At 30.8% G+C, this 20,526-nt stretch overlaps 2 long non-coding RNA genes across 3 annotated transcripts; one reads left to right on the top strand and one right to left on the bottom strand.

Moving 5' to 3' along the window:
- Positions 1 to 792: 792 nt before the first annotated feature.
- Positions 793 to 5,608, top strand: LOC140006447 (uncharacterized). Its single transcript, XR_011814069.1, has 4 exons — positions 793 to 1,022; positions 4,316 to 4,529; positions 4,791 to 4,903; positions 4,995 to 5,608. It is a non-coding gene; the product is annotated as an uncharacterized lncRNA (long non-coding RNA).
- An 884-nt stretch (positions 5,609 to 6,492) lies between these two features.
- LOC113722660 (uncharacterized) lies at positions 6,493 to 19,287 on the bottom strand. 2 transcript variants are annotated; one of them, XR_003456782.2, is made up of 4 exons: positions 18,976 to 19,287; positions 18,535 to 18,685; positions 6,932 to 7,001; positions 6,493 to 6,810 (listed from the first exon to the last, which is right to left on the bottom strand). It is a non-coding gene; the product is annotated as an uncharacterized lncRNA (long non-coding RNA). The 2 variants fall into 2 exon arrangements; XR_011814068.1 differs by lacking the exons at positions 6,493 to 6,810; positions 6,932 to 7,001 and adding an exon at positions 12,988 to 13,068 and having other exon boundaries at positions 18,976 to 19,281.
- Positions 19,288 to 20,526: the final 1,239 nt, after the last annotated feature.

A 20,526-nucleotide genomic window follows, 5' to 3' on the forward strand; every position in this document is an offset into this window, starting at 1 on the left:
CAAGAAAATAAAAATTTATCATCACTATTGTAGTAAAATGCCTTTCTCTACCAATCCTATTGTAGTAAAATCATCATCATCTCTATTAAGAAGCTGACTTACAGATAATATATCTCCTCCAAGTGTAAAATTCACAATGTACAAAATTTTATTTAACATCATATCATTTTTCACTCGTTAATGTCCTATAGAATGTCATAATTATTCACGCCTTCATTTCATTCTCCCATAATCGGTTTGAGCCAGGCCCGGCCCGGCCCGGCCCAAAAACCTCCAATTGCAATTTAACAAGCCAAACCCAAAGAAACATCATCACAAACAGAAATTCATTCTACTCTAAATCGTAAAACTCCAGCAAGTAGAATATAACCACCCAAACCAAGAGGGAAAAAAAAAGGACAGTGCTACAATGCCTATAATTATGGTAACGATATTAGGAAAATCTGCTATTATAGGTTGCTATTACCTTTAGTGACAGATCAAATCTTTTAGTGACTTTTTAAATATTATATTAAAATAATTAATATTAACTTTAGTAAGTTTTTAATTAAAACTAGTAATTATATGTCTGAAAGATAAGATTTAGTCAGAAATAGAAATTTGCACTTTGAGTAATTTAATTTACTTATTATTTGACAAAATTTACTTATGTTTAAATTAAACTTACTAATACTAAAAATAAAAAATGTACATATTTAAGTAAAAAAAACGGTTTTGGATTCCTGAAAACGGTTTTGGGTTTCACCTTTCTCTTTAAAGTCATCTACCTTCTTCTTATTCAGTTCTCAGTTCCAATGATACGATTGAATTCCCAGGCAAAGGTTTCCACTTTGGTCCACACTTTGTCTTTGTTACAATTGAATAAATCTTCTCACTTCAAAATTTTCATCATTAGTTCACACTTTCCCTCTATCCTTTCTCATCGTTCGTTTGGGTTTGAGTGCTGCCATATGCAGACACAACAAAAGGGTTAGAGACGGTGGTAGCCAGCCAAAGAGCATATGAAAAATAGCAGTGACGAGGTTAGATCATCATGTTCTCTTGAAATCGTTTGATTATATTGCTGTAATTTATTTATATTTCATTTGTTTTGTTTGTCAAAATTTTCTTGGGAAATCAAGGTTGAGAATTTGAAGATTTTATTGCAATTTTGGGGCCGAAAATGTCCGTTGAAACATCTAGGAAATGGTTGTAGTTTTGATTGTCTACGGGTAAAATATGCTTAATAGCCATGTGAAACATCTAGGAAAGGACTTGAGATCAGGCGTTTAAGTTAAATGTGATTAATTTGTGAATGCATATAAGATGTTTGGTGAAATGTCAAAGAGAAATTTGTATGTTGTGATTGCTACTCTATGCGGGTGAGAATTACTAATATATTAGTAACTCAACATGAGCTTTATAACTTGAATTCTTCAGGCAAGAGAGATTTCTCCCGTTTTGGAATTCTAAGTTGATACGCTTGATGGAGTAGATGTTATTGAACTGAACTGATCTAGAATCATTGTTGCGAATCTGTTGTTTCTATGGAAATTTATTATCAGCCTCTTGAATTTTTTACTCCATGTTAACGTCTGCAATGCCACGGAAATTTGGCCATCTATGGAAATTTATTATCAGCCTCTTGAATTTTTTACTCCATTGTAACGTTTGCAATGCCACGGAAATTTGGCCATTATTACTCTTGTAAATCTGTGTTGTAGCAGCAATTCTTATTACCATCCTATGATACATGTAGATTTTGTAGAATCACATCTTCCCTCTTCTTCAGTCAGGAAAGGAGAGTAAATTCATAGAACAGTTTCCAAATGTAAGCAGTTAAGATTTCAGAAATAAGAGGGATCACTAAAAGGGAGATGATATTTCAAATACTAAACCAACCTAATAATATCAAGGAGCAGGACATAAAGATCAATGTTTATTCAGTTCTGGTTTGAGCAAAGCCTGGACAGAGCAAGTTGTAGCATCCTGTTGATCGAAAATTATTCCTCTGTTCATTGTTGGATGGAAGACAGACTGATAAATACATGATGTCATATTTTAACTGCATTCTGAGGACTCGAGGGAAAGTGATTAATTTAATTTTAAACTATCAACAAATGTGGGATGCTTACAGTCCAATAAATGAAAAAACTTGTTCTTTTATCTCCATATAATTCTGGAAAAAAACCTGTTGTCGTCCAATTAAGACACACAAAAAATTAATAGAATGATTAAGTGATCATTTTATATATGCTATTTTGAAGAAAATAAAAAAAAAGGCGTGTGTAACAGGTGCCCTTTTATGTGATAGTTTCTTTAAAAAATAAATTAAAATTAAACATGGACAATGTTGAAATAAAAGAGTCCAAATAAATATGAACGTACGTATTCATACGATAGTTTTGGTGTAAATTAAGTTCACTAACGGATGTTCATTGAGTGCCTATCGTTATAAGTTTGCACTACTTGAAAGAGTTGTGATCATGTGAACAACTATACTTCGTTGAAAACTTACATGCCACCCTGCTTCAATGACGTTTAAATCTGAATCGCAAGAGCCTCCTGTAATCCAAAGCTGAGATGAGCTAAATTCATTGGGTTTCGGTCAACTCGGGGCTCCCATGCATAATGCTTTTCTTCTCGAACTACTGCAGCTACAGACTAAAAAATCCCACACGAGACAGAAAAGTTTAGGGAAAAATAGAAAAAAGAGAAAACGAGCGGAAGAACAAGAACATTGTTTCAAATTGGCCCTCAAACATTAAGCATGTTTCTCATCGACAAAGGTTTTGGCTTATTTCCAGCAGTTAAATCTTCAGTACGGATAATGCAGACAGAACTTTCAGAGTGACATTCACATAGATTTATTTTAGAAAATCCTAAGTAGCTTTTTTTTTTTTCTAAATAGTAAGTGCTATTTTTTTTTTTTTTGGCAAAACAATGGTTCCTGAAAACTGTGTTGGCCAATTGCAACAACTGACTGATTGGATTCTGTTCAAGCTCATTGTTAGTGGACTTAATGTTGGAAAATTTATTCTCAGTAAATCCCAGTTCTGGTTGATAATTTGGTCTCATCTGCAAAAGAAAGACATATAGCTTCCTTCCGACCATCAATCAATTATGGTGTTATACATACTTCATATTTTTGCTTTTTTTTTTGTTTATTTTTCTTTTGAGTGGTGTTGCATGGGGCAAACCTGCAGAATCCAGTGGTCTTTGAGCAAAGGATTGTCAAATGCTGGTTGTTGATAGATATAGACAATCAATTATATCACCATCTTTGCTCTGTCATGAGAAAAAATTTTGAATTTCATTGTAAAGAGCCAAAGGCATTCAACATAATCTAATCTACCTACCCGCAAATTTGTGACTTTCATTGAACTAAGGATTAGATTATGCTGGTTGTTTCGATATTTTGGACATATGAATAACTCATCTTCCTCCTAAAAAATTACTAATACGTAAACCCTTACCGGGAGAGTCAAAATAGCTTGTTAATGCCATTGCTATATCATAACGATTAGACTGGAACATAAATCTGTTGAATGGGTTGATTGGAACAAAATTCAGATGAATGGTTTATATGAGAATTGAGGTTTTCAATTAGTTTGATGATGGTTTGTAATATAGAGAGAATGGAGTTCTAATCATAAAATACCTAGAAAAGAAACGGGTTGCCAAGTCGAGAAGATAAGTAAGTTTTTAATTAAAACTAGTAAGTATATGCCTGAAAGATAAGTTTTAGTCAGAAATAGAAATTTACACTTTGAGTAATTTAATTTACTTATTATTTGACAAAATTTACTTATGTTTAAACTAAACTTACTAATACTAAAAGTAAAAAATGTACATATTTAAGTAAAAAAATCACCGGTTTCTGAAAATGATTTTGGGTTGCTGAAAACGGTTTTGGGTTCCTGAAACACTTTCGGGTATCACCTATCACTTTAAAGTCATCTGTCTTCTTCTTATTTAGTTCTCAATTCCAACGATACGATTGAATTCCCAGGCAAAGGTTTCCACTTTGGTCCATACTTTCTCTTGGTCCAATTGTTATTGCTACAAAGGGACAAAAGGCAAAACAGTCCACTCACAAGCGAAAGCGAAGACGATGTAAAAATTGCAAGTAATCACCTACTCTTAAAATTGACTTATTCTACGGTTAGAATAGCTTTGCAAAACCAGATATGAATGAGCAATGCTAAATTTCATCCACTCATTGGCTTTATGTTTGAAGGCCAAAAATGTTAGTTATATATGTACACTTCATATACGCCTTTATAAATTCAATCTTTTTGTTTATGGATTGTGCTTGACAATTTTTTTCCCGCAGGTCATTTGGACATGATAGACGAAAATGTACTAAGGTGTGCACAGATGCATATGAAACTCACAATTATGATCATGTTGGGGCACCCAATTATGTTGAGAATGTAAATTTGAATCTGATAGGATCATCCGATGGCCTATTGCAATCAGATTCACAGCATGGATGCAATAAGGAATTAATGGATAGTAATTGGTTTCAGATCATTCCTCCTGGTCAGGTAATGTATAGCTTGCTTTTATTTATTTTTGTGTGAAGGCATGAAATATAATGGTGCTCTATTTGCATTTGTATAGGCATTAATGTGGGCATGCAATCCTTCATTAATCCAAAGTCATGTACAAAACACTAGCTTGTTAGGAGACGAAAAGTATTCAGGTACATTTTTCCTTCTTCACGACTAAGTTTTATGTTATTTATTTGCTATGATTATGTGTTGTTGTGGCCTTTTTTTAATACAAATCTTGTGATGGTTTTGTAGTGAATGAACCAGATTTCAGCCAAGACCATTAAGGAATTTTATTCTTGAGAGACTACAAATGTTTTTGCACGTCTTTGCTCAAAGCTTTTAGGATGATTTAAGTTTCTTCGAAGGTAGTTTAATACGTTTTGATTGTAAATCTGAACATAATCTCCTTAGTTTGCAATTTCTGGTGTTTACTTGTTTTAATGTGAATAATTTCAGCTTGCTTGGAAAAAAGTTTGGTGATCAAATTTCAGATATTGTTAGCATCCAAGTGCTCTTGGGTTTGTAAACCAGAAATTTCAATCCAAACTGAAGCTTTTGATAGTGATATCAGAGCCCTTGATGCTGGTGATCAAATTCTCAAATCAAGTTACTAGCCTTTTGATTGCTTCAGATTTCTGAAGCCAAAGTCTTTGTGCTCTAAATTCAGTTCTTGGCCATGTAATCTTGTCATGCTTAGATAGCTATATCTAGTGTCCTGCCAGCTTAATTTGATGCGTAAGTATCAATTATTAAAAGTTAGTAAATGATATTAAATCTCAGGTTGCTATTTTTGTTAGTGGTTAAACATTCAAACTACATGCATGAACCTGGACAAGCAATAGAGACATAAGCCGATGTAAGCATCAAATGATTGATTTTCCTTATGATGATATGCTCTGATTCTCCGCCGGCTGTTGCTTCTTTCAGATTAATCTAGTTGCTGCAAGTGCGGTTCATTATAATTAGGCTGGAATTCCGATATTTAAGGCCTTAGGTGGAAGAACACGTTGCATGGAAACTTTAAATCCAGCATTGCATTTCAATGCAAGGAGGTGAAATCCTATTTCCTAGTGACTTGTTGGCCAATTTGAATTAGATGGACCTTTGTTTATTCCAAGTATTAAATAAATAGGTGAGTAGATTCATTCTGATGCTCAAAATGAGCCGTTTTCTCCTATTTTGAACTACCAATTTCATATCAAATGTCTTGTGCATGTAGATTTTGTTGTTTACTTCAAATTGGACTGGCTTACTTGATGAGCAGAACGCGAAAAGCAACTCAAATACTCATGTTATACAATACTCAGCACACGGTTTTTTAGGCTTTAAACTGGATAGATCTCGGAAAACTTGAAGATGTGTTGTGGAAGTGTTGTGACTGCTATGCTATACTAATAGTCTGCAATTTCCTTCTAAGAAATAAGCACGACATGAACTTTCCCGTGGAGTTTTTTGCTGTGTTAACCAAGTACCTGTGCGTTTATGTGATTTGCTTGTATCCATGAAGCAGGAATTTCGAAACTCTGGAGCTTTCGAAATGAGTTTTTGAGTTTGAAACCAAGCATATGGTTCGTTTCTAATTGTGATTTAAGTTCAGGAGGATGCCCTTACCATATTAATGGCGGTGTAACATCCATTCTGTTGTAGGAGCACGTACTCTTATTTATTTCTGCGAGCATTAGAAGTTTTTACTCGTAAACGACAATCTGCCTTTCTATTTAATGACAATCTGCCAATTAGGAATAATGGGACAAACTTTTAGCTAGGCACCTGCCTCATATTAACAATTAATTCCTGCATCCATGGACACAGAAGAACCAAGCAGGTCAACTTTCCAATCCCGCCAAAAAAAAGGTGGATGGATCACTGTTCCCTTTATCACATGTATGTCCCATTAGTGTCGCAGCAAATTAGTGTTTGTCATATGCACTCGAGCGCTACAGGGTTTTGAGCATTTTGAGCTAAAAGGAGCAGTTTGAGCTTAGAACCAAGCAGTAGTGCTTTGACTGCAGTCCATGGCAAGTTTGTGTACACGTCAAAATTAAGGGCCCATAAAATAAAGTGGCAACAAGACTTGAAACGTTCTTCTGCCTTATTAGGTACTTGTTATTCAGCTAGAAATAGCAAAGATAAATTAGAATTTTTTTCAACTATGAATACTTTCATTGTTCATCTTCTCTGCAAATGATCTTCTAGAAGAAATCCCCATGCATTCTTAGGGTGTAGGGACCAATTCCATTGCAATGTTAAAACGTTCAGTCTCGGAGTGAAACTGAAATTTCATGACAAAGTCAACTAGAATTAGCGAGTTAACCATGCAAGTAAAGATAACAGTTTATTGACATTCATAATTATTCACCACAAAAAACTCATATTAAATTATAAAACTATACCATGATTGAACTCATTTGTTCCACTTCAGATGACTTCATGAAGTTAATAACGTATACACCACAATCATTGCTGCATGTAAACCAATCATCATAAAGTAGTAAGATTTGATCATTTATAAATTGACAATTTTAGCAGCTAAAATACCATTCACCTATAAAAATTATGATTATTATAAAATGATATTTTATAATAATTTACATACTATTTGCCAATTAAAAGTAAGTTTCATAAAAAATGTGCATGTAAATCCATATTGTGAATGATACGAAATATATTTGAAACTCACGAAACTTAATATATGGGTAAATTTACTATAATTTTAAAAGATTATGCTACATTAGATACGATCACTTTACCTTTTATACTTGTGACCTAGAAAATAAATTTATTAAAACACATAACATTTATAAATGATACATACATTTATTAAAATGCTTAAAATGCAAAACATTTATGAATGAAACATACAATCATTATTATACATTTATGTTACCAGCAACTACTAACTATAATATTAAGTTTCAACCATTAATAAAAAAATATTAGCACTAGTTTAAATAAACTTCCTAATACTTGTTTCATATAAGTTTCTTTAAGTAATATAGTAAATTTATGCTACAAACTAGTAAGTTTTGATGATTAACCAAATTTACTATTCTTTCAACAAGATTTACTATTAATCTATAAAAACTTACTATTACTTGAACTAAACTTACTCCCCACAAAACTAAGTTTCGAATGTAGAGTAGTAATTTAATTTTTAAAAAAGTAACTTTCATTTTTATTTCGATTTACTTTTTGAAACATAAATAGGATAACACTTATATGACCATTTTCGTTTTATTTTTTATTTACTTTTAGCGGCCATTTGATTATTTGATAGGCCTATCCACCTAAATAGGATAACACTTAAAAATAAGAATGTAAATTTTCCATCTAAAATAGTAAGTTAACAGTAATAAATTAGTAACTTTTATACTTCAAAATGTAAATTGAAATAAATATTAAACTTACTTTTTAAATAAATAAATTACTACTTTATATCCCAAACTTACTTTTTATAGTGTAAGTTTAATTCAAGTAATAGTAAGTTTTAATACATAAATAGTAATTCTTACTGATAACATGATAAAATTGATTAATAATCAAAACTTACTGATTTATGAGACACATGTACTATTTTACTTTAAAACATATTTCAAACTAGTGTTAGGGAATTTATTTGAAATAATGATAAGATGTTTTATTAATGATTAATTTTTAGTACCTTAGTTAGTAAGTGCTCATAATATACCTGCATAATACAAGATTATAGTTATCATTTGAAAAAATTTATTTACATATTTTAAAATACTATGGAAAAAAGTTTGACTTTTCACATAATCTCGTAAAATATGTAATAAAATTTTGTCATACTATAAGTTTTTAATTATTTTCAATTTTTGAAAAGTTTGAAAGTTTGGATAATAATAACAACAAATCTTCCTAGTTATATATAGAATATTACTTGTTTATGTATCAAAATTTTTATAAATTAACACCTATGAATATAATAAGATGATAAAGTTTTAATAAATTTACATCTGAAACACAAGAAATAATAAGAGTAAAAGCCTAAACAAAATGAGAAATAATATAATAATAAAAATGATAAAATTAGTATAACAATTAATATAAGAAAATTAAATTAAATTTAGAAGGTAAATTAAATAACGATGTCAAGGTTAGAGGTCATGGTAAATGTTACAAATTTTAGGAGAAATTATGTACTGTAAAAATGGTTTAATAATTTTCTATTAAGCATAACTACTGCATAGATTTCAATTATTACAAGATTTTCCAGCCTTAACTTACAGTCAAGCTATTTGCACCCCAACTTCATCCCAAATAAGACCAATTCAACAAAAGCCAAAAACCCCAGAAAAATTCATTGAAAATACCTACTTTACTAAACCATTCCATCAGCATATTACTTTAACCAGATTCTAAGAAATACCATTATATTCTACACTCAATCAGCTTACTCAAAGAATCTTTCCTCAAAAGTGTTATTGGCAACCTGATGATCCTTCAAAAAATTTGGATTATTATGAATTAATTCTTATAGATACTCAATCTGTAGAAATATTCCCCATTCCAGACAGAAAAAATCCAAATATAATTAGCCACTCAAAGTGTATAATAAAGAAAGTTTGTTCACCTAATGAATGGACTTCTCTTTATTCCAAAAAATTATTCTCAGTAAGATTCATTCCAGATGGATTTACATATCAAGATTACCAAATGGCATGGTATCGTGCTTTTTTATACAGACCATTCAACCATTCATGGTTCTTCACATTCAAAGAAAGTTGTAACAGGGAATTTCCAATTTGGTTTAATCATTGGTGGCAATGGTTCGGCCCCCAAAAAGAAATTCTACCTCCAAATGTGGCCATGGGATTTCAGACATATCTCAAAAAAGCAAAGGGGGAAGAGTATATAAGGCCAATATTATTTCATATGGAGTTCAAAGTACCATGGATTTTTTGCTGGAGTTTCAAAATTCATCAAGAGTTAGAAAAACCACTTCCAATGTCACTAGTTAGAGAATTCAAAATTAAATGGTGGACAGAATTCAATCAAGAATTTGGAGATCAAGCAAATGTGATAAGATTTCTAACCACCGGAGACAAACTCAAGTGGACAAGTCAGCCAACCACTTCAACCACTACACAAATGACAACCACTCCAACCACTCCAAAAAGAAAAGACAAAGAAAAAGTTGTCTATATGGCATTCGAGACAATTACAAACGACTTTTTGATAAAAAAGATGATGCACAATCTGGAGATGCTCAAAGAATATTTGGACTATTTGCAAAAGCAGGATAAGAACGAAGAAACCGACAAAATTGAAGAGTCAGCTGGATCATCCGAATCTACTTTTGATCCTTTCGGGGGACCATGCGGACAAGACCCAAATGACTTTTGAAGAAAGATATCGGCCATATTTCAAAAGAAAGCAAATGAAACTGAAATGAAGATGAAATGCAAGACGAGACGATTCTATAAATAGATCCCAAATCAAAAGACAAATCATCGGTGAAACATTCTAGTGTAAACTCCCAAGAAAAATCTCCCAATCTCTCTATTCAACCACTCTTTGCATTCAACTACTTTTGTATCTTTCTCCAACTATTCTAATAAGAAGTACAAGGATTCAACAAACATCAGCTTCCGTTATCAAAGACAACTCTAAATTTTCAGTAAGTCCAATTTTATACTAGCCTGGGTAGAAGTGGTATCAGAGCCACCTACCGATTTAGACTTTGAATTATTATTACTTTATTTGAATTACTTTCTATTTTAAATTTGCTAATTTATGCATTTATGTTTGCACATTTAATTAAAATTTTACTGAAATCATTGGTAAGACTTTGATGCCTTGTTAGACCGTTGGGAAGTCCAAGGTAGGATGTTCTCGGCATAGTGCTCAGTTGTTCCTGATTAGGTAAACTTTTAAATAAATATTGAACATGGCTGCATTTCTTAGACAATTAAAAATAGGATCTAATTCAAAGCAAGCTAATATAGTACAAAGTCATGAATATCATATGCCTATAAATAATTCAGATTAGACTATTCCAGAAGAAAAATTAGAACATATATATAGAATAGGTCCTCTTGATTTCAAAACAGCTCTATCAGTTAAAACACATGAAGAAACAATATCTATTCAAGAAAAATATCAATCTATTCCATTATTAAATCATAGTACAATTCAAAAATATTTAAGCAAAGGATACCGATATATTCATATAGGTTTAATTCAAATTGCAATAAAACCTTTATTCCATCAATATCTAATATTACTGAGTTCAAAATATGTGGGTCTGTTAGATCTATTGAGAAATTTGGAGCACAGTTAAAATATATGGGTCCATTACATACATTGGTTTGAATCATAGAAAGTAAAGAAGTTTTATATCTTTTGAGTCTAGTGTCTCTTAAGGCTAAATATATTGGAGCATCTACTCCTAGATGGAATAAAGGTTTTATTGCAATTTGAATTAAACCTATATGAATATATCGGTATCCTTTGCTTAAATATTTTTGAATTGTACTATAATTTAATAATGGAATAGATTGATATTCTTCTTGAATAGATATTGTTTCTTCATGTGTTTTAACTGATAGAACTGCTTTGAAATCTAGAGGACATATTCTATATATATGTTCTAATTTTTCTTCTGAAATAGTCTAATCTGAATTATTTATAGGCATATGATATTCATGACTTTGTACTATATTAGCTTGCTTTGAATTAGATCCTATTTTTAATTGTCTAAGAAATGCAGCCATGTTCAATATTTATTTAAAAGTTTACCTAATCAGGAACAACTGAGCACTATGCCGGGAACATCCTACATTGGACTTACCAACGGTCTAACAAGGCATCAAAGTCTTACCAATGATTTCAGTAAAATTTTAATTAAATATGCAAACATAAATGCATAAATTAGCAAATTTAAAATAGAAAGTAATTCAAATAAAGTAATAATAATTCAAAGTCTAAATCGGTAGGTGGCTCTGATACCACTTCTACCCAGGCTAGTATAAAATTGGACTTACTGAAAATTTAGAGTTGCCTTTGATAACGGAAGCTGATGTTTGTTGAATCCTTGTACTTCTTATTAGAATAGTTGGAGAAAGATACAAAAGTAGTTGAATGCAAAGAGTGGTTGAATAGAGAGATTGAGAGATTTTTCTAAGGAGTTTACACTAGAATGTTTCACCGATGATTTGTTTTTTGATTTGGGATCTATTTATAGAATCATCTCGTCTTGCATTTCATCTTCATTTCAGTTTCATTTGCTTTCTTTTGAAATATGGCCGACATCTTTCTTCAAAAGTCATTTGGGTCTTGTCCGCATGGTCCCCCGAAAGGATCAAAAGTAGATTCGGATGATCCAGCTGACTCTTCAATTTTGTCGGTTTCTTCGTTCTTATCCTGCTTTTGCAAATAGTCCAAATATTCTTTGAGCATCTCCAGATTGTGCATCATCTTTTTTATCAAAAAGTCGTTTGTAATTGTCTCGGATACCATATAGACAACTTTTTCTTTGTCTTTTCTTTTTGGAGTGGTTGGAGTGGTTGTCATTTGTGTAGTTGTTGGAGTGGTTGAAGTGGTTGGCTGACTTGTCCACTTGAGTTTGTCTCCGGTGGTTAGAAATCTTATCACATTTGCTTGATCTCCAAATTCTTGATTGAATCCTGTCCACCATTTAATTTTGAATTCTCTAACTAGTGACATTGGAAGTGGTTTTTCTAACTCTTGATGAATTTTGAAACTCCAGCAAAAAATTCATGGTACTTTGAACTCCATATGAAATAATATTGGCCTTATATACTCTTCCCCCTTTGCTTTTTTGAGATATGTCTGAAATCCCATGGCCACATTTGGAGGTAGAATTTCTTTTTGGGGGCCGAACCATTGCCACCAATGATTAAACCAAATTGGAAATTCCCTGTTACAACTTTCTTTGAATGTGAAGAACCATGAATGGTTGAATGGTCTGTATAAAAAAGCACGATACCATGCCATTTGGTAATCTTGATATGTAAATCCATCTGGAATGAATCTTACTGAGAATAATTTTTTGGAATAAAGAGAAGTCCATTCATTAGGTGAACAAACTTTCTTTATTATACACTTTGAATGGCTAATTATATTTGGATTTTTTCTGTCTGGAATGGGGAATATTTCTACAGATTGAGTATCTATAAGAATTAATTCATAATAATCCAAATTTTTTGAAGGATCATCAGGTTGCCAATAACACTTTTGAGGAAAGATTCTTTGAGTAAGCTGATTGAGTGTAGAATATAATGGTATTTCTTAGAATCTGGTTAAAGTAATATGCTGATGGAATGGTTTAGTAAAGTAGGTATTTTCAATGAATTTTTCTGGGGTTTTTGGCTTTTGTTGAATTGGTCTTATTTGGGATGAAGTTGGGGTGCAAATAGCTTGACTGTAAGTTAAGGCTGGAAAATCTTGTAATAATTGAAATCTATTTTGAGTTACAGGAGTAAGACTCATCTCATAATCTTGAGGAGTCTTAGGTCTAGAATTTCCTGCTTTTGAATCCATATTCCTGCAAAATCAATAAACAACATCTTTAAGTTGGTTAGATAATTGTTTATTTTGATCTTTGTAATGTTGAAGAAATTCTTCATTTCTTCCTGATCTTCGTAAAACTTGAATTCTAATAGTGTTTCTCTGAATCTCTCTTTGAATGAGAAAAACTCACTCCTTTGATGTAAGGGTTGTGAAATGGCTTTGCTGAATATATACTGTATTATGTTTGGAAATTTGATAGGCTGGAATACTTTGTCTTCCATTTCTGGTCTGAATAAAATATTGATATCCTCTGGATTGAAGGACTGCTTCTTTGTTTAAGAGTTTAGGAGAATCTCTTTGGGTTCTTAGATAATTTGTATATTCTCAATCAGTTCTTCGGACCATCATTTCACGATCCATGTCCTTGTAAAAATTCTCTAGTAAGAAAATCTGGTAATGAATTGTTTTCTCCTTTAATAAATTCTATTTCAAAATCGAAAACAGATAAAATAGCTTGCCATCTAGCAAATATTTGTTTTGAAACTATATTCTGAACATCTTTTTGCAAAATTTCTTTTGCAGATTTACAATCTATTCTAATCAAAAATTTTTTATTATAAAGATCATTTTGGAATTTTGATATGCATAAAACTATTGACAAAATTTCCTTTTTAATGGTTGAATAATTCTTTTGAGGGTCGGACCATGTTCCTGAATGAAATCTAACTAATTCTTCTTTTGATTCTTCTATTCTTTGTTTTAATATTCCTCCATATCCTAATTCTGATGCATCTGTTTCAATTATCATGAATGCTTTAGGATGTGGTAAACATAAACATGGTAATGATTTAATTTTTTCTTTTAGATATTTTATTTTTTGAGTATGTTCTTCTGTCCAAGGTTTCGGGTTTTTCTTTAATCTATTATATAATATAGAACATTCTTGTCTTAATTTGGGAAAAAAATCTGCTATATAATTTAAGCATCCTAAAAACCTTTGTAATTGATTTTTATCTTTTATTTCATCTGGAAATTTAGTTGCAAATTCCAAAGCTCTATTAATTGGTTTTATTGTTCCTTGATATATATCATGTCCTAAAAATCTTATCTTTGTTTGAAATAATTTCATTTTTGGGGCAGAAACCACTAATCCATTTTTCTTGACTATTTTTAAAAATATATTTAAATGTTTAAAATGTTGTTCTATTGATTCAGAAAATATTAATACATCATCTATATATACTATGCTGAATGAACTATAAGGATTAAAAATATCATTCATTATATTTGAAATTCTGATGGTACATTTTTTAATCCAAATGGCATTACTTTCCATTCATAATGTCCAAAAGGTGTTGTGAATGCTGTTTTGTACCTATCTTTTGGTGTTATTAATATTTGCCAATATCCTGATTTTAAATCAAAATTTGAAAATATTTTTGCATTAAATAATCGATTGAGCAAATCTTTTTTATTAGGAATTGGATATCTAATCCATTGTAAAACTTTGTTTAAAGGTTTATAGTTTATAACTAATCTTGGAACTCATCTTTCCTTTTCAGCTTGATTCATTACATAAAATGCAGCACAGCTCCAAGGTGATTTTGAAGGTGTTATTAATCCTTTATCTAATAACGTCTTTATTTCTTTTTTACAAAATTCTAATAAATCAGAATTCATTTGTATTGGTCTTGCTTTAGTTGGTATGTTTTTTTCATTAAAACTTGTTTCATAAGGTAATTCTATCATATGTTGTTTTCTATCCCAAAAAGCATTAGGAATATCTGCACAAATTTCTTTTTGTAATAGTTCCTCTAATTCTGAAATTCTTTTTATCATTTTACTTTCTTTTAATTTTTCTTCCATCTTTAAATAAGATTTTTCTTCTTTGATATAGTTTATATGTTGCTGTACTTTAGTAATAGTATTTATTGTTTTATAAATAGAAGATGTTTGTAATATCTGTAATTCTCTTTGTCTTATTGGAGTTAGAAATTTAAAAATAACAGTTTTTCCCATTATATTTATTGAAATTCCTTCATGGTTTCCTGCAAATGGGTAAATTTGAATTAAAAAAGGTGTTCCTAATATTATATCATGATTTATATTTTTTACAATTATAAAATTATGTCTAATACAATATTCATTATTACATATTGATCCTTTTGTAAATTTATATTTTACTTGTAAATTTTCTCCATTTGCTGCCATTAATGTTTCATTTGTTCTTTCACAATATTTAGTAGGAATTATTCCTTCCTTAATACAACTTGAATCGGCTCCACTGTCTATTAAAGCTATATGTGTTTCTTTGAAATCTTCTACTGTAATAGTTACTAAAGCATACCATTTTTGAAATGTCATTTTTTCTATTGTATTTAAATATTGAATTTCATCTAATGGTTTTTGTGATATTATTATTTCTTCTGTTTTACTATTAGAAGTCGAGGGCTGATTTTCTATTAATGTTATTTTTGCTTCTATTTCTAAATCTTTTGTTTTTAATTCTATAATTTCTTGCTGTAATTGTTTTACTTGTATTTTAAGATTGTTAATTTCTGTTTGAAGATCTTTAGTTGTTTCTTTTTTCATTATATTTATATTAGGATATTTTTCTATTAATTTTGAAATGCTAAAAGGTTCTATTATTTTTGGCATTTTATCTTCTTGAATAATTAAGCTTTTAAGTCTTTCTAAATATTCCCTTTTTGCTATTGGGTCATTAATTTTTTCTATTATATCTAATAGAAATTCTTTATCTTCTTTTTTAGTTATCACATTTATATATTTTGAAGTATTGGAACAATTACAACTTTCTTCGCTTTCTGAACTAGTTATATCATTATAAAAGTCATCTTCTGAACTTTGGTCTTTATTGTTTATTAATAAATTTATTAATTTATTTTTAATTTCTTCTTCATCTGCACAGATTTCATTAATCTTTTCTTTTAAATTACATTTATTTGCTTTATGACCTATTTTTCTATTTTAAAATTCAGAAAGCTGCAGTAATTTTTTAGTCATTTAGACTAATATGTGCCATAAAGTAATCAGATTTAGTCATTTGTGAATTCATAATTTTAACAGTTTACATAAAATTCATCTATTAAAAATTATGATTATTATAAAATGCCCTTTTATAATAATTTACTTACCATTTGTCAATAAAAAAAGAGTTTGATAGAAAATATATGGATACAAATCCATAATGTAAATGATACAAAGTATATTTGAAAGTCACAGAACTTAACATATGGGTAATTTTACTATAATTTTCAAAGATTATGCTATGTTAATACAGCTTTAATTTTTTTACTTGTGACCCAGAAAATAAATTTATTAAGATTTTACCATTTTATTAAATTCATAGGCATTAATATATGAAAATTGCGTACCATTTTATTATATTCATCGGTGTCCATTTATGGAAATTGTGATGTATAGATAAGTGCAATTCTATATGTAACTCGAAAGATTTTGTTTTACTGTCATCCAAACTTTTTAACCTTTCACAAATTCAAAAATAATTCAAAATTTATAATATGACAAATTATTCTTACATATTTTATAAGGTCATATGCAAAAAAAAAAAGTTTTCATAGTTTATTTAAAATGCTTAAAACATATAACATTTATAAATGATACGTACAATTATGTATCATACATTTACATTACGAGTAATTACTAACCATAATACTAAGTTTCAATTATTAATAAAAAATCTTAGCATTATTTCAAATAAACTTCCTAATACTTGTTCCATATAAGTTTCTTTAAGTAAAATAGTAAATTTATGCCATAAACTAGTAAGTTTTGATGATTAACCAAATTTACTATTCTATCAACAATATTTACTATTAGTCTATAAAAACTTACTATTATTTGAACTAAACTTACTCTCCAAAAAGTAAGTTTTAGATATAGAGTAGTTATTTACTTCAAAAAAAAAAGTAAGTTCCATATTTCTTCAAATTTACTTTTTGAGACATAAAAGTTACTAATTTCTTGAGTTAACTTACTATTTTGAATGTAAAACTTACTAACCATATTTTTAGGTACTATTTTATTTAGATGACCAGTACAACAGGTAATTAAATGGTACCTAAAAGTGTTTTTACCTGTTATATCAGGTAAAAACAGTTTCGTTACCATAACTTTCGTTACTTTAGACTTTTCCTTGTTAAAATGGACAAAACGACTACACCAATATTAACAAGCCTGCTCTGTGGTTCATGTGATTTTCGACATGCCAGTTTAAGATGCACATCCACATAGGAACATAACGCATGAGAAGGTTACTATATCATCATTGTGATAATGGACAGTTTAGAATGCATTTGAAAATTATTCTGTGCACTTATTGTGTGAAATAGAACTTCCTCAAAACTATGCTATATTTCCAGAACAGAAACCAGGTTAGAAGAGGGACGCTGAAGCCAAAACGATTTCAGTCAAGCAAATAGGATGTGTGTCTCTCTCAACAACCTTGACAAATCTTAGGGCCTACTTGGCACATGGGTTTTTTGGTGATTTTTTTCCCTTCAAGTTTTTTAATAACTTTAGCTATAATAGCCTCAAAAAAGTCTCCTAAGTTTTTAAAATACACAACTCAAAAAATTTTATATGAACACTCAAAAAACTCACCATCCAAACGGGCCCTTAGTTTTGGTGGAAGAAATTGTAATCCAGACAGGTAGAGAAAGCTGAAAATTCTAAATCACAAGCGACAAAATACTACTCATTCCATGACAAAAAACTATCATGGACAGGATGCTACTCATCTTGTATGTCATGTAAACAAATATTAAGGGGAAAGTGATATACTAGGTAGACCAATCTTCTTAGCCCCATTGTCCAAATGTCATAAAAAAAAAAAAAAAAAAAAAGGCAGTCCATTAGGTCATGGGAGTGGCATTTATTAGAGTACGTCTACAACATTTTCCACTTCTTGAAATACCAGATTCATGGTTGGCTAACTCAGACAACACCATTCTGCTTTAAAAATTAGCTTTTACAACCAATCATTCCATGTATATCAACTTTCATTAAGAATAGTGGAATCAAATTTGCATGTGATTTTCCTCTGACGGGAAGCAATAATTACGGAAAAAGTCGGAAAAAAGAGCAAACCATAGTGCTAGTCACTCAAATTTCTGCACTTACTTATCTTAACACAAAGATGACAGGCGAACATTTTTCAACTTTTTTTTTTCAGAAACTTTTGAGGCTATCCTGTTAGTGACAATTCCCCTAAATTGGGAGCATTCCAATTCATCGTCCTGCATAATAAACCATAAATTGCCCTCTCATCTAATGTTCAAATTGAGTAGCAGTGTTCCTAGAACCAAGGCCACTTACTCTGAAGCTTTAAATTGTCACATTTTGTATCTCTTACCTTTTCATTATTGAAACAGTAGCTGCAGTCAAAAGGTCATTATCCAGGACTAACCAGTATTGTTTGCTGTTGAATGGTTGTAAGCGAAAGAGAGAATATGCATACCTCCTTAGCAACATCATTAGAGTTGAGGACAACAATTTTGTTGGCACCAGTTTGGATAGTCCGCAAGTCTCAGCCCATCTAGCAAAAGTCCTGTGGGGCTTTTTCTCCTTCAGCTGCAGCAAATTCCCAATCAACGGTAGCCCCGGTACCTCTACGCCAGTAATAAAAGTACATTAGAAATTAAACTTTCACCCGGGTTCGGTTTCAATCTGTAGATATCACTACTATTCAAGATACGCAAAGCCTTAATGAGAACTTTTAAAGGGGAAGAACAAACAAGGGAAGGAGGGATTGCGGGTTGAAGAAAAGGAATAACCATTCTAATTTCTAAGACGAGGACCGGAGACCCTTTAACCAATAAGCTGTGTCCGAAACTATATGGGATTAGTAACTCAGCAGAATCATAGAAATATCAAGAAAGAGTGACCATATATTAGTTACCAGGGACCAGCGGAAGGTTGGAAGACGACTTCCTCCTCTGATCATCAGCATATGCTTTCAGAAACAATAAGGAAAGCCCACCTAATGCAACAGCAGGACCGCCCACGGCAACCGCTGTTCCCCATGGCAGTCCTATGAATCAAAGCAAAAGAAACAACAGAGAAGTGTTGTCTGCCACTTGCAAATTTTGACTGAGGGGGTATGTAGAAAGTGAGGAGGGCAGGCAGCTGCCTTTGTTTTAATATTTGGGTGGATTTGGCCTCGGTCTTAGAATCGCCCACCAACCCCGCAGCATCGACTCAATAGTGGATTCAAAGCAATACCAATTGCGTTGACATCAGTTGCAATCAGCTTGTAGGGATAGAATTGTCTGTCGGTGAATTATACAAACAACACAAAAATTCTTTTTTTTTTTTTTGTGTTTGTCTTCAACGGTAATTAGCTAATTTACTCTTACTCTTACTGTAGCTAATTAACCTCCTCTTTATTCTATAGGGAAAGTCTAAGAAACCTGCTCCTATTCTTACTTGTCTGCACTTAGACAGGCAAGCAGACAAGGGGAAGTGAACCACTTAAATCAGACAGACAAGTGCATTGTACACTCTGAATCGTTTTAGCAAAAGAAGGATTAGGGGGGTGGAGGGGGAGGCTTAAAACTCTGACCAAATGCGGAAAAGTTTTAGCGGACTCTTCCTGGCTATTGACCACGACCCAATATTTCAAACTTTATTGATTAGGGAAAATCGTTCAAAAAGTTCCCCATATTTTGTAAAATAATTTTTTTCGTTTCTCACTTTTAAAAATATAATTTTACGTCCCTTACAAATTCGCATTAGTCAAATTTGGTTCTTACTTAGGTTTCGATTAGTTTTTTTATCAGAATTCATCACGTACCTTGCACGTGATCATATTTTAATGGTAAAATTGTTAAATCAAATTTGATATAATTCGATTCATAATCCCTCACATTTCATAAAATAAATTTTTTCGTCCCTTACATTTCACAAAATGAATTTTTTCATCCTTCACATTTTTCAAAATGAATTTTTTCATCTTTTATTGATCATGTGTGTGAATAATTTTTTTTAAATCCATGTATATATCTATTTGATTTCACCTGAACAGTATGAATAACATGTGAAATCAAATAGAGATATATTACATACTATTCGTACTGTTCAAGTGAAATCAAATAGATATATACATGGGTTTAAAAAAATTATTAGTTTTTCACTTATATTCATTTTCTTTTACTCAAAATTTGAAAATAAAGAAGGCATTTAATCCTAAATATTATCGAGTGTTTATATCAAATTAAATTTGGACAAAAAATAAACAAAAGAAAAGTATGATAAAAAGAAATAAGTGATTGGCATTTTAAAATTTTAAAACAATCACCATGTAAGTAATTCAACTGTTAGTTTTAAAAGTGTCGAGTAGAAATTCAGATTTAAACTGAAATTTGTTAGCATAATTATAGAATTCAAATTAGGACCCATTAATTAAATGACCTTATTATACAACTCAATAAATAAATTATTATCAAAAAAG

This window comes from Coffea arabica, chromosome 5e, assembly GCF_036785885.1.
Source record: "Coffea arabica cultivar ET-39 chromosome 5e, Coffea Arabica ET-39 HiFi, whole genome shotgun sequence".
Taxonomy (NCBI): domain Eukaryota; kingdom Viridiplantae; phylum Streptophyta; class Magnoliopsida; order Gentianales; family Rubiaceae; genus Coffea; species Coffea arabica.